Source organism: Rousettus aegyptiacus, unplaced genomic scaffold (assembly GCF_014176215.1).
Source record: "Rousettus aegyptiacus isolate mRouAeg1 unplaced genomic scaffold, mRouAeg1.p scaffold_m13_p_19, whole genome shotgun sequence".
Classification (NCBI taxonomy): domain Eukaryota; kingdom Metazoa; phylum Chordata; class Mammalia; order Chiroptera; family Pteropodidae; genus Rousettus; species Rousettus aegyptiacus.
Window position 1 is genome coordinate 2578252 of NW_023416294.1, and position 14141 is coordinate 2592392.

A 14141-nucleotide genomic window follows, 5' to 3' on the forward strand; every position below is an offset into this window, starting at 1 on the left:
CTCATCACCGTTCGCTTGCAGAAGGCCGGCCGATTCTGCTAGGCGGCAGAGCCCACGACAGAGGGGACCTGGGTCCCTAAATGAGGTTATGGCTTTTCCCCGCTCGGGGACTCTTGTGAGACTGCTCCGTGACCCTGACCGGGCAGACCGCTGTGCTACGTAACTTACCTTCACGGCTCTCCAACGGGGCCGATGGAGGCCCACTGTGGGGGACGCACTGTGGCAACCACCAGAGGCGTTTTGGGGTGTCACACCTGGGGGGTGATGGTACCGTCATGGCCTACTAGGGCATCTAGCCAGGGATACTGCCCAATGTCCTACAAGGCACGAGCCATCTGCCACCCCCACCGTAAGAGACCCCCGGCCTCACCGGCCACAGGTGGGGCAGGTGCAGACGCCTGGCTCACCCCGGTTTGCACACACGTTCCTCGCCCGGTCCCCAAACGGTAGCACTTCATACTGTGGATGGCATCTCTCTCTCTTTTTTTTTTTGTCCTAATGCTAGGAAGCCACGCTGTCCGTCGGCCTCTCACTGCTCAGCCCGGAAATGTCCCCGCTCACTTCTCCTTCCCGGTCTCCATCTGGCACTGACGGAGGTGGCATCCCGTGGTCTCTGGCGCAGTCTCTGGGGTACAGTGGGGTACAGCGCTGTACGGCGGCAGCAGACTGAGCGGGCGCTGACTGGATGACTTTCGAAAGGCGTCCGTTTGTTCTGGGCTTGTGACCCCAGGCTCTGAGCGACTCCTGCTCCCTGACCGACCCCAGATGCAAAGGGATTTTGAGCCTCGAGGTCTTGTCGTCTACCTCGGTATTTGTAAACTTGAGGGGGAGGGGTTCATCCTTCCATCCCCCTCCCTGCGCCCCGGTTTGTCCCTTTGAATCTGCCTTGCCATCTATGCCGCAGCTCACTGATTGCAGGTCTGTGCACCAAGCGCCCCGATTGTATCCTCCCTGGGTCCCCTCCCTGGACACCCATCCGGCACTCTGCTTTGCCACAGAAGTGGTTACTCAGCTAAATACAATGCGTCTCGATGTGACCAGTGCCATTATTTGAAGGCACTGACTTGATTCTAAACAATCATGCCCCAGCCCCTGGGACCCCGGCTTTGCTTGCCGGGGTTGCCGATTCTCTCCAGCACACATCTCGTGCTTCTGAGCAGGTCAAGAGAAGAATAATTATTAACCGCTTAGCTTGATTTGGTTGACATTTCTAGTGGACTAGATTTTCTTGTCACTTCTAGAGAACTAGCTGTCACCTGTGTTCCTGGATTTGCAGAACACCTCAGACCGCGCCCCAACCCCCATAACTGTTTACAGTAGCCGACCCTACAAGTGGCCACAGCCTGGAAGCCCAGACACAGTATCAGCCTAGGGTAGCCAGACGTTTCTTTTTGTATCATTCCCAACAAGCGAGCTGGTTTTGTAGCCAAGAGGAGCCCGCCGTTTGGTACGGACGGGTTAATCGGCGTGACTTGGGTTCATTTCCACTGGTCTTGCAATTTCTCTGCAGGCCTGGAAGTCGGCTATTTTTGGCCTCTGTCCTTGGCTGCCACCGGCCCGCATCTCCAGATCCTTCCAGAAGTGACACTATGCAAAGGGACAGGGGCCAGTGCTCACTCAGGGGTTTACTGGAGAGCCCGGGGGCCGGGCGGCCGCGGCCTGACCTTGAATTGGTTGACGATGTGTCTCCTCCTCCCGAGCCTCTCCGAGGACTCTTTCTTTCCATTTGAGCAGTGCACCCTCGAGCCGAGCAAAGATGTCTTCACGGAAAGCACTAGGTGGCCCTTCTGCTCATGCACCTTGTCACATGTCGCGTCTGAGTCCCTGGACGATCTCCCTTTGCTGACTGGAAATGACGATGGAGAATGAGGAGCCAGGGGGCCAGGGAAAGAGGGCAAGAAACACCAGCTCACCTGAGACTCCGGGGGAAGAGCCGAAGTTTTGCGGCCCCTCCCCCCACATTTTTTTGTCCTCCTTTCAAAGAAAGCTTTGTCCCATTAGACCTGCAAGGAAGTCTTTGCCGGGAGGGTGGTTTATAGAGGCAGCTGGGGCAGGGCCCTGGAGGGTGTAGGTGACATGTGACTTGAGGCCCCCGGAGGGCTGTGGGACGTTGCACAATGAGATACTAGACCCGTTAGGCACGCAGTGGGTTCCACTTCCTGTGTGTTTCTCTGAAACACTTGCCAGGTCACCAACCGTCATCATCACCGTCTTGCACAACTTTTCGCCCTGAAAAAAATAAATAAAAATTTTTTTTCCCCCTTTGGCACTTAGGACTCCTGACTCTTTCTTCGTTTAGTTTAAAATGCATTCCTAGTCTCGATACTCAACCCAATGCATTGCCTGTGGCAAAATTGCAATTCTAGGGAAGGTGGGCAAAGTTTTGCCAGACAGGTTCCTCTGGAAAAAACACTAAACAAAACAAACAAACAAACACACACACACACACTGTCAAAGCGAGGAGGAGCCCCTTTTCCTGATGTGCTGGACCAACCGAGTCATTCATGCTCTGTGCACGGCTTCTTAAGCAGAAGTCCCAGGAAGGTGGTATTCCAGGCGCTGGAGACGGAACCCAGTGCGTCCCTAGGGTGCGATGCGAGTTACCCCACCCCTCCCCCACAAAAGGATGCTTGTAACCACAGAGAAAGACTTGCGTTTAGGGGAAAAAAAAAAAAATAGGACCGAATGAGCGGATTTCCATCTCAAGCATTTAACGAAAAAACATTTTATACGCGGAGGACTTTCTTTACAGTGAAAAATGAAACAAGTCACCTCGGAGGAAAAAGACAGAATGAGCGTCCTGAGCGTGAGGTGTTTACGATCTGAGTTTGAGTTTTCGCTCCGGGATTCCCGGAGCCCCTCCCCCAGGAGAACCGGTGGGGCTTCGGGATTTTTCAAAACCTGGCTCGGGAGAGGGGGGAAGGCGGAGTGAGACAGACTCCCCCGTCTCCCCGGACTCCCCGATGCGCGCCCTAAACCCGGCGTGGGCCAGAGGTGAGCGCGGCGCCAGGGACCGGCACCCACGTGCTCCGAATTTCTCTGCACGACTCCGGACTCCGTGCGCATGGCGGGTGTAGACGCCTGTAGAGAAGACGTGACTTTTCAGCCAAGGGACATATAAGCCCGGCGGCCAGAAAAGACGAGTTTACCCCGGTTCCCTAGGAGCAGATGTTGTTGACAATTGCCGAGGGACGACCAGGGCCGAGGGACGACCAGGGCCGTGTGAGACGGGCCCTCGCAGTGCGGGGGCGTTCCAGCCATCCGGGGCGCGTATCACGAAGGGACCTGCGCAGAATGTCGCCCCTGGAGTTCTGGGACACAGATGCCCGTGCACGAGGTTTAAGGTCACGACCTCGAGGAATGCTGGACAAGAAGTGACGATCCTTTGCCACCAGGCTTTCTCTCCTCCTCGGGCCCTGTGAAACTCGCCGGCAAGTGATTCCACTGTATTTTGAGTAAGAGACCCGATTTTCGTGGAATGTATCCATTTTGGCCACAAAAAAGTGACAACTCCTTAGATCTTTTCGCCCGTTTTACAGATCCATCAAGAGATGTATGGCGAAACAACAACAAAAAAAGAAGCTCATTAAAAAAAAAAAATACAATGCATGTTCTCACTGTGTAGATACAAACAAAGTGGTAAAAAAAATTTCACGATTGAGAAATTTTTAACGCTTAAAATGTGCATTCTCTTCCTAAAAAAAAATGAATGATATGAGCAACTAACTGATGATCGCCTCATCCTTGTCCGCAGAAATCCAGGGGTCCGTGTGTGGGTCCCCAGACGTGGGAGTGGCCGACCTGGAGCCCCAGGGGATGCGTGACTTCAGCGTGGGCCGAGTGGGGCCGGCCTTGGACGCCGACTGTGCGGCTCCCGCATTCTCAGCTGCGGAAGAGGGGGCGTCCGGACTGGGCCCGAAGACGTAGGAGGCCGGAGGAGGTCAGCAGGGGACAGTGTCGAATGGCAGGGGGTGCATCACCCTGGGGACACCCCTTGGAGCCAAGGCTTATTGACGGGGATGGGTGGCAGCGAGCCAGGCCCCGGTCACGGCCGGGCCAGGGCGAGAGGGGACCCGAGCGAAAGCCAAGACAGACGCAGGTGCGGGCGAGGAGCCGCCCTTCATCCCAGGGCGGCTTCAACCCAGAGGCGCAGGAGGGAACCTCGGTCTCAACTACGAAAGGACGAAAGGACGACAGCCCCCTGGGAACCGGCCACGGGCGGAGAAGCCAGTTCCAATTAGGGGCAGTGAGTGGGTGGGGGGTCCTGGGGATATGACAAACTCTCCCCTCCGTGAGCGAAGGCAGCCAACACCTGTGCACATCCACCGACCCCACACCTGCCCTCAGGTAACGCAGCTGAGCCTGAGCCAGACCCCGCAGGGCAACTGCGTCACCCGCATCGGGCTAATAAAAACGACAAAGATCTTGGGACGGTGGGGGGAGGAGGCGGGAGCAAGGTGGCTCTGACCCGGCCCCGGGCTCTCCCGCCTTGTTTAAGCGTTAACTCCGAGACCAGGGACACAGGCAACCTTCCTCCAGCAGGATCGTCGTCTGTGGTGGGGTCGCCCTGAGCGGCATCCTTGGTCACCACCCACGAGACGCGGGAAGCTCCGCCCTATCTGTTTGTGACACCCAAAGTATCTGCAGACTCCGCCTCGTATCCCCTGTGGGATGCGAGTTTTCTAACTGGGGAGGGAGAGACGGTCGCTCGAATCACGAGCGGGTTGTGAATTCGGTGGAGTAGGTGGCAACCAGCATTGAAAAAAAATGAACTGAACATGGATAAACAAGAAAACGACAGTGTGTCCCACACGGCAAGGGTCAGGACGACTCCGCGAACATCCGACGGGCGTGGGTCCTCGGTTTCGGTGGGGCACGTGCTTGACAGAGGATGGGGGTTTCCCGGAGAAAACGCAACGCCTCACGATGCCGCGTGCGGTGGGGCCAAGGACCGACTGCGTGACTTGCCGCCCGAGGACAGGGGGTTCAGCGCACACCTCCCCGGCGACCTCGGCTTGCGGATTACTTCGCCGGCCGCGTGGGAAAGGCATGGCGGCTGGGGGCGTCCAGGGCACAGTGAAGGGAAGGACCGACCCCAGCACGAAGCCGCGGGGGCTTCGAGCGGGCGGAGCAGCCGTGCGGGGCAACGTCTCAAACGGATCGCCCGCGTCCGACAGGGGGGCCCTGGCACGGGCTGGTCTTACGGTGGCCTGTTTTCAAGGCGTTTGGTCTTTCACTGGCCCGCGTTCGGGGACCCGATTCACCTGGAAATGACGCCCGCAAAAATCATTCTACTATTGCGTTAAAAAAAGTTATATTGAGGTAATTCACATACCACAAAATTCATCTAGCGTAAGCGCACGATTGGGTGTTTTCTTAGTACAGAATTGTGCAGTCACAACTACAGTCTAATTTTAGGACATTTCCATCACCTCCTTCTCCCCCCCAAAATGTGGTACCCATTCCTCATCCGCCCCCCACAACTACCAGGCAGCTACTTCTGGGCTTATACCTCACTTGATCTTCTCTACCCGAGTCATATAAACGGAGTCCTATACTACGTAGCCTTCTGCGTCTCAGCCTAACTTTTCTGAGGTTCCGCCACATTGTAGCACTTATCAGTAATTTCATTCCTTTTTATGGTGAATAACATTCCATTGTATGGCGGAACACATTCTGTGTATCTCTTTACCTGTCGGTAGGGTAGACGTTCGGGTTATTCTCACTTCTTGCCTCTTACAAACAATGCGGCCGTGAACATTTGTGTGAGTCCACGTGGACGTAGGTTTTTAGATCCCATTTTCACACCGAAGTCGTTGATGAAAACAGCCCACCCACTCTGCGGGGGCCTGAGGGCGCAGAACGGCTCTGGCCTCGGTTCTCAGGTGCTACGCAGACGGAAGGTGAGTGTGACACTTGGTAAAAGGACAGCCATCGTCTTCTTGTGGCTCACGTTTAAATCGACATTGAAGCGCGAGGAGGACTACCTGGGGGAGAGGATTTGCTTGTGATGGGCACGAAACGCGGGAGGCGCTCAGGCTGCTCGCCGGCGATGCCCCCCAACCCTGTGAAGGTCAACGTGAACAGGTGCCATTACCGTCCTACTAGACCGAGAGGCCTCCATCTTGTCCCACCACGTAGAGCTTTGTGCCTTTAGCTGAAAGCCACTGGAATGATACAGAATCTGCGACACCCAGCGTCCTGCCAAAATACGCATATACACATAAATACCAAGCACTAAATATTTAGCAGAGAATACAACAGAGAAGAAAATTCCCGCTCCTCGGCGTAACCACTTGTACTTTGCCGGAAGCCCGTGGCAGGCGGAACTCTCAGGAGGAGTTTCTGTCCCAGGCCCCTGGCGAGACTGGACCCTTCGGGCGTGTGCCATGCTCTCCGGCCGCTGGCCACCCCCTCCTCTCACCTGAGGCCTCGCAGGACAAGTTGCTCAATATTTTTTTTCCTACACGTAATACTGGAAAGTTTCAAATGGAAGGTCCAAACAAGCAAGAAAAATCAACACAGCTATCCGTGTTCAGACCGACTATTCATTCCTTGCGCTGAGTTGAAAAAAGTTACTTATGTAACTCCGCCAGCAGGGGTAACTGAGGCTCTGGTTCTCAGAGGAGTGTCCCGCATGCAGGAGGAAACGGTTAATAAACTCTGGCACGCAACATTCCATCTGGTGGAATTTTAAGCCATCATTAAAAATATGCCTTTGAAGACGATTTAGTGACCCAGAAAAATATTTTTAAGACTAGGTAACAAAAGCGGAATGCTGTTTATACAGCGTGCGCCCGGTTTCACTAGCGACCTCTCATTTTTGGATGAAAACATTTTCTGCACAGAGAAAAAAGGCGGGCACGTCACGCACGCGAACGTTAACACCGGTCTGGGAACTCGTGTTTCCTCGGGCCGAGCATTGGCGATGCTTCCTCATCTCATCAGGAAGAGCAAACATTCTTTCGTGCCTGAGCGGTAAAGCCACAGTACAGTGACGAAGATGTCATCGGCTGGCCCCGGCATTTCTTGATAACTTTCGAACCCTCTCGCTGTGATTACGCGACAGCGCACGCTTCGGACGTTTCATGTGCTGGGCACCCGGCACTCGGCGGCTCAAGCCGGTGGAGCGCCCGGCCTCCCGCGTGGTTGACTGTCCCGGGGGCGCGCGACATTCAGAGACACCCTCTGGTGTCCGCCGAGAGGACCCAGAGCCCTAAAAGCGCGGGCCTGGGTTTCCCTTCCCTAGCCCTCCCTCGTACCTCCCAGTGCCCCCCCCCCCGCATCCAGGGGTATCCCCTTTACACCCCCACATCCATCTGTCCCCAGGCCCCCCCAAGGGCCCGAGGACTCCCCCCGCCCCGCACCCCCGGGAGGAAACGGCGAGCGCGGGCAGCGTTTCGGGGCGCAGCACGTGGCGAGCGCGGGCGCGCAGGCCCGGGCGAGGGCGCGCGCGCAGTGCGCCGCTCTTCGGAGGTCGTCGGTAGCTCCTTCCCCGAGGCGCTGGGCGCTGGCGGTGACCTCTTAACAAAGAACAGGTTTGGCCGCCGCCTCTCTCTAGCTGGCCCTGGAGGCCGAAGGGCCACGTGACCTGCCCAGGCCTCACCCCCCCACCCCCATCCCCGCCGAGAGGGGCCAGGGGAGCCGGGCCCAGGGGGGAGGGGGGCGGGGGGAGGGGAGCGGGAAGCAGCTGCGGCGGGAAGGAGAGGAGGGGGAGGGGAAGGAGGAGGGGAGGGGGAGGGGAAGGAGGAGGGGGAGGGGCGCGGGGCGGAAAGCAGAGCGGGGGGAGGGGGAGGGGAGCTGGGAGCGGAGAAGGGGGTTGGGCGGGGGGAGGGGAGCTGGAGAAGGGGGAGGGGAGCTGCAGGAGGAGAAGGGGGAGGGGACGGGGAAGGGTGGGGGAGGGGTGGGAAGCGGAGGACGGGGAAGGGAGGGGGAAGGGCGGAGGGAGCGGGGAGGGGGCTGGGCGGAGGGGGCTGGGAAGCAGGGGAGGGGGCGGGGAGCCGGGGCGGGGGCTGGGAGGCTTGGGGCTCCGCCCAGCCCCATTCCAGAGACTCATTAAAATGCATTTGCCAATTTTTTTTTTTTTTAAACCAGACTGTATAAATTTACAGTTTCCTTTTCAGCCGAAGCAGACAATGTTAAAACACATTAGGTTTTCTGTTTCGGAATGCAAATTAAACATAGGCAAGCTCTTGGAAAGGCTTAATTAAGGGCTTAAGAAAATATGAGATTTAAAACATGGATGCTTGCGCGAAGGCAGATCTTAGCCTGGTGGAAATGTGCCCTTTTTTTTTTTTTTTTTTTTTTTTGGTAAACTTAGAAAGAAAATTGCTTAATAATAAAACGGCCCAGGCCTTCCTCGAACATAACAGGAAGTACTGCTTGAAAACACATTTTTTTTTTTAAACAACCACTTGTCCACGGATCCGGAGGGGGTGGGGCGGAGGTGGAGGCCGGGTGTCGGGGTTCCGGCTGCCTGGCTGCCTACAGGCTCATCGCCTGGGGCCCCCCAAGGCTTGCTCGCCCCCTAACCCCGCGCTGTTGGAATCCAGCAGCGCTCACCACCCCCGCCCCCCGCTGGACTCCAGAAGTGACTTTTCTAAGTAGGGCCTGTTAACCAGGTTCCGTGCGTGCCCCGTCCCCTTCCTGCAGCCCCGAAGCAAGAACTACAGAGCGACCGAGCAGAAAACCCCTCCCCAAACAAGAACCAGAAAGAAAACACTGCGAACCGCCTCAGCTGGGCTTGCTCACATTGTGTGAGCTTCGTGGGCTATTTTTTACTCTTTTTTTTTTTTCTCCCTCGGGAGATATTTAAGGCCTTTAAATGGCATTCTGTGCACACATAACTTAAAAATGGTCTGGCACAGAGGAAAACTTGGCAAATGTGTCCCTCACGATCTGTCACCATCACGTGAAGCCTGAATCTGTCAGCGCTGGCCTGGCCCCTCCAAGCCCCGTGGAGCAGTGTCTTGAAAGGGTGTGGGGACTTGTTTGTCCCCTCGAGGCCAGGATCTGGGTGGCCTGTGAAGGTTGCCGGACTTAGGGGGTGGTCCTACACTGCGTCTGGTTTTAGTAGGCTGTGCCATTTCAGTCTAAAGAGCGACAAGTCTTGACGCATTTTAACCGCAGGGACTTTAGAAGTTGGGGAGTTAAAAAAAAATGCAGCCTGAACCCCTGAGCGTGTCCGGAGGGTCTCTGCATCCCGACAGACAGCCGGGCGGTGGGTTGCGTTTCCGTCAGCTTCCCGGGGTGGCCCTGTCCGGCAGCATAGACTGGGTGGCTTCGTCTTTTCAGAAGTCTGTTCTGTCACAGTGCTGGAGGCTGGACAGCCAAGGTCAAGGTGCAACTGAGGCCTCTCTTGCCCTGCAGACAGCCGTCCGCGGTCATCCCTGTGTGCCGTCCGTGCCCGAAACGCCTCTCCATTCCATTCCGGCCCACCCTAGTGACTTCCTTTTAGCGTAGTCACCCCTTTAAAGGGATCCCCCCATCTCCAAATACGGGCGCATGTCTAGGTACTGGCGTTAGGGTTTCGTCAGGTGAATTCGGGGGTGAGTGGGGGTACAGTTCAGCCCCAACAGGAAGGGGCAGGGCGCGGGGAAGGAGCTCGTTCGCCCCCTGCACCCTGGCGGGGCCCTCAAGGTGGGTGCCGCGGGCATGGCCACGCCCTGCCAGGCGGGCACCGCCCCCTCCCCATGCCCCCGAGTTGCTTCATTCTCTTTTCTGGGACGTGAGAGAGTTTGAAAAGGAATCACTTCTCTGTGCCGTTTTCCTCACAGCCTGAGGGTCATGAGAAAATGCTGCAATGGGCGGACATTCCCGGGCAACCTCTTCTTAGCAGGGACCTTAGCAGGGGTCCCCCCTACTTCGGAATGTTTGTGTCCTCAGGGCTTACCTTAGCGCTTCCCACCTAGGGGAGAGCAGGAGGCGTGTCTGAGGAATGATCATCTGGGTTTTCAAGATGTTAATTTAATCTTCGCAGATGTGTGTGATGGAACCCAGGAAGCCTTTTGCTGTGAAACGGCGACTGGTTATTACCAGAAAGAGGCACGGTGTTCTCTTTGGTCACTCTCCTTGGGGAGACTGACCAGGCTGTGGGCGTTCTGACATCGTGGGTTTCCTGCAGGCAAGAGACGTCCAGCGGCTCAAGGCTGTCGCACCTTTGGTACCTACAGCCTTTATTATTTCATCCCAATGGGGGGAGGGGTGGCGGGAAAGAGTGGGGGGTTCTCAGGATGCTTTTAAATTTGCCCGGGTCAGGCCGAAAGTCCAGCCTGGGCAGTGTCGGCAAAAGCCTAGATGAGTTGCTGAACCCCACACCTAATTGTGGACATGTTCCTGCTTGCGATGGCCTTGGGACGGACCTGCAGCCAGTGCTGGCTTGGTCCCCTGTAGGTAACTTTGGTCTTTTCTCTCGGGAAATCGTTTTGCCCTGGGACACTCCCGGGGTGTTCCTGATCCTCCCTTCACTTTAAGGAGCTCGCTCTGTTCCCTCGGTCACCTGAGGCCCTGGGACAGAAGTTGCCGGCCACTGGGCAAAGCCTTGGGGGGTTCCCGTCTTTTTCCTGCCAAGTAGAATGTCCCATTCTAGTCCACCCACCCGAGCCGGCAGGCATGGATTATCCCTTAGACCCGAATTTGCGGTGGGTAATTCACGAGAGGCCAAGGGTCGGGGCAGCCGGACTCATTCCCTCATTCCTTTAGCCCTTTTGCTAAATGAAATGAAATCAGCGCTTGACGATAGCGCCAAGGCAAGGTAGAACTGCTTATAGTGCGCGCGAGTGGGTTATTCTGTCCCTGCTTGTATCCCCTGTCGTCTGGTTACAGCAAGTGATGTTTTCTTTAGGGACCAAGCTGGCCGTCATGCTCAGGCCCCGTGACATAGAGCTCCGGAGGGGACGTGGGGACCAGGCCTGGGCGATACAGCGACTCACCGTCCTTGGCTACAGTGACCGGTCAGGGAACAGTCTGTGACCCACAGTGATGCAGGGACAGCCACATGGGGCCTTTTGCTAGAATTACTGACAAAGACACGTGCTTGTTCGTTTACTCACCTGCCGCGGTCGCTCAGCTGGGTAGTGCGTGAGCCTAGCGATGATACAATCCGTCATCTTTATCAGTCCTCGAGGCACCAGAAACACGGAGCCAGGAGTGGAGAGGCAGACCCGTTAGGAGCACCTGGATTTAGCCACGCCTGCAGACCGCAGATAGCTATTCAGTTCTATGTACCAGGGTGTTCCTTTTTTTTTTCTTCTTCCTTAGCCACATTTGATTTGGGTCGCTAACACTTGCTACTGGAAAAAAAAATTCCTGGCTTATTCGGATACTAACCTCTGTTTTGTAGAGACTTAAAATGATCATTGCACACGTTAGAGAATTTCTCTCCTTTTTTATTATGCCATGTGACCTATGGATATAAAAATTCCTTGAAGCTAAACACGTTTTAATGAATAACAGGCAAGAAGCGACCGGTGATCACCAAGTTAGGAAGGAGAAGGTTGACAGCTGCTTAGGATGGCCCCCGGTCACCTCCCTGGTAGACGGTACGGCGATTTTGATTTTGGGGTGATCATCTGCTTGCCTTTCTATTTAGTATTGTTGTGGAAAAGCTCCCAAGTTGGACCAGCGAGAAACCAAGCAGTAACTCGGAGAGAAGGAGAACTCAGTTTATTACGTGCGCTCCCAGAGGAGCTAGTGCTCTGAAGATCTGGGCGCCGAGCTCAGTCGCAACGTTCCTTATATACAAGAATTTTGCACAAGCCGATTGGTTGATTTGAACTCGGACTTTTACAAACGGCAGGAGTTGCTATGGTTGCAGGTAGTAACATTAGCAGAAGGGCGGGAGTCGTTATGGGTTACCGATGGTTACAGGAAGCGGGATCTGCCCAGGTATAAGGTGCTACAAGAGACAGAGGCTGCTTTGGGTACAAACAGTTACATTTACAAGTTGAGCGAAGGGCGAGTGAGCTCTTGCACGAGCTCCCGCATGCAGCAAGCATGTTTACAGAAGCAGCATGAAGAGCCGAGGAGCTTCTTGATGTAAACGCCTGAAATCGCCTCCGCGGTGTCTCTCCACGTACGCCCCCGTAAACAGGATGAGCTTTGTATGGATGGACTCCTACGACACGTGTGCCGGGGGAGGGGGGACTTGTATCTGTCCTTCGGCATTTGGCGATGTCCCTCTGTGCTGCTGGTCGTTCACACATTCTCAAGGCTGTCACAGCACGTGACCGTCTCACGACATAGTTACCCGTTAGGAAGTCTTTTTTTGCACCTGACGTTTACCGTAGAGAATTCATTGAAGTCGGTCAGTCCGACCGTAGCTCCTGTTGGAAACAAATGGAAACGTTGTGTACTGCTCTTCGCCAGAACCGGTTGTGAGTCGAGACCTCCCCTCCCTCAGCACACGTGGTAAGAGTCCATGGAAAGGCCTTTGCCGGACGAGCGTCGCCTTCATTCTGCCTGGCATGGTCCCCTTTGGTTTCTCCTTCCGTCCTTGCCCGACTAGTCTTCCTGGCTGGTCCCTTTTAACACGTGCATCTCGCGCGTCGAGCCCTTTTCCCGTACAGGAGCCGGAATGATGTTTCTGAAACGCAAATCCGATTCTCCTCCTCCATGTATTAGCGTCGTAGGGCTGCGGCAGCACGTGACATCGGGGAGCTGTGACCCCTCGCCGTCCCAGCGGCCACGGGGCTCGGATCCAGGTGTCGGCGGGACTTGTCCCTCTGGGAAAATCTGTCCCGTGCCCCTCCGTGGTGACGAGCGCCCGTCCCGGGTTTGTAGACTTGCCAGTCCAGTCTCTCCTCTGTTTCTTAAATTCTCCTCCCCTTCCTCCTAGAAGGGCACCCGTCGTGGGGTTCAGGACCCACCCTGACTCTGCGGTGACCTCATCTCAAGATCCTTAACTTAATCACATGGGCGAAACTCCTTATTTCAAGTAGGGTCACATTCTGAGGTGCCAGGAGTTAGGCCCTGGGCATATATTTTTGGGGTGCTCTGCAACCCACTAGGTGCCGCCTTCCTTAAATCGTCTGGCAGCACCCCGTTTCCCTGCAGGCTGTATCCTAAGCTTCTTAGCCTGGGGCGCTGTCCCAGCGGGTTGCCGCTGGGCTGTGGGCGCCTGCTCGGAGCTGCACCCGCGTTTCTCCCTGGGGGAGGCCTGTGTTCCCCCAGCCTCCCCGTGCCCTGCCGTTTTATTACATCTCCGCCCCCCTTCCCTGTGGACCCCCTCATCTCTCCCCGCCCTCACAGCGCTCCCTGTGTAGACATCATCGAGAGGCCTCGCCACTTACTATATACATCATGAGCCGAGCCGACCACCTCCCAAACCAATGGAAGCGGCAAGTTGGACATGCGTGGAATTTTATAAGGAACATTTCGTTAAAAAAATGATAACAGGACACCGATTCGTACGTTACCTGTTCGTAGAGAAAGAACCTCTTCGTGAAAGAATTTGGTTGCTTATGCCAATAACAAGCGCCGTCTCCCCGTCTGTGGGTGACCGTCGGCAGAGCAGGGTCACTACAAGTGTGGCCGTGAAATCTGGTGGTGAGACTGGTTATGGGGAAGATGTTTAAATGGGACTCTGCACCCGAGGGCGAAGCGGCTGCGCCGCGGTGTGACTGGTCGACCCTGTGTTCCGGCCGCGTGTTTAGATGCTGGCCCTGGGCACAGATGGCGCGGAATGGCCCGCGTCACCACAAACGTGTGCCGTGGAGGGGACATTTTCTATGACTTCCAGTCCTGGAGGAAAACTAGGCTCGCCATCCGCACCGCGTCGTGGGTGATCCTTTCTAGCTAAAAAAATGTTCGTGTTTATTCCCTTTTAAAAAAACTATTTTTTTAATTTTTATCGGGGTAACACACATAACACGGAATTTACCGTTTGAACCATTTTTAAGCGCCCACTTCGGTGGCATCGAGTTACCTCACACTGACTTTATTTCACCCGACTTTCTGGAATGAATACAGCTTAATGTAAAACCAGCTTGATTGTGTATACACTTGGAAGTCTGTATATATTTTTTAAACCTATGAAAGGAAGGAATCCTGACATCCGGTAACAGTAGAGCGTTCGGGGGGCTCTTTCCTCGATGTCCCCCAAGCACGGATCGGGGAGAGGCGTTGAGAAGCGTGTCGTGACT

General features: G+C 55.5%; 1 long non-coding RNA gene across 2 annotated transcripts; it reads right to left on the minus strand.

Annotated features, from left to right (window-relative positions):
- Positions 1-642: 642 nt before the first annotated feature.
- On the minus strand, positions 643-7314 carry LOC118613539. 2 transcript variants are annotated; one of them, XR_004955516.1, is made up of 4 exons: positions 6425-7314; positions 6098-6201; positions 5693-5987; positions 643-2229 (listed from the first exon to the last, which is right to left on the minus strand). It is a non-coding gene; the product is annotated as an uncharacterized LOC118613539 (long non-coding RNA). The 2 variants fall into 2 exon arrangements; XR_004955515.1 differs by having other exon boundaries at positions 5693-6201.
- Between the last annotated feature and the right edge of the window lie 6827 nt (positions 7315-14141).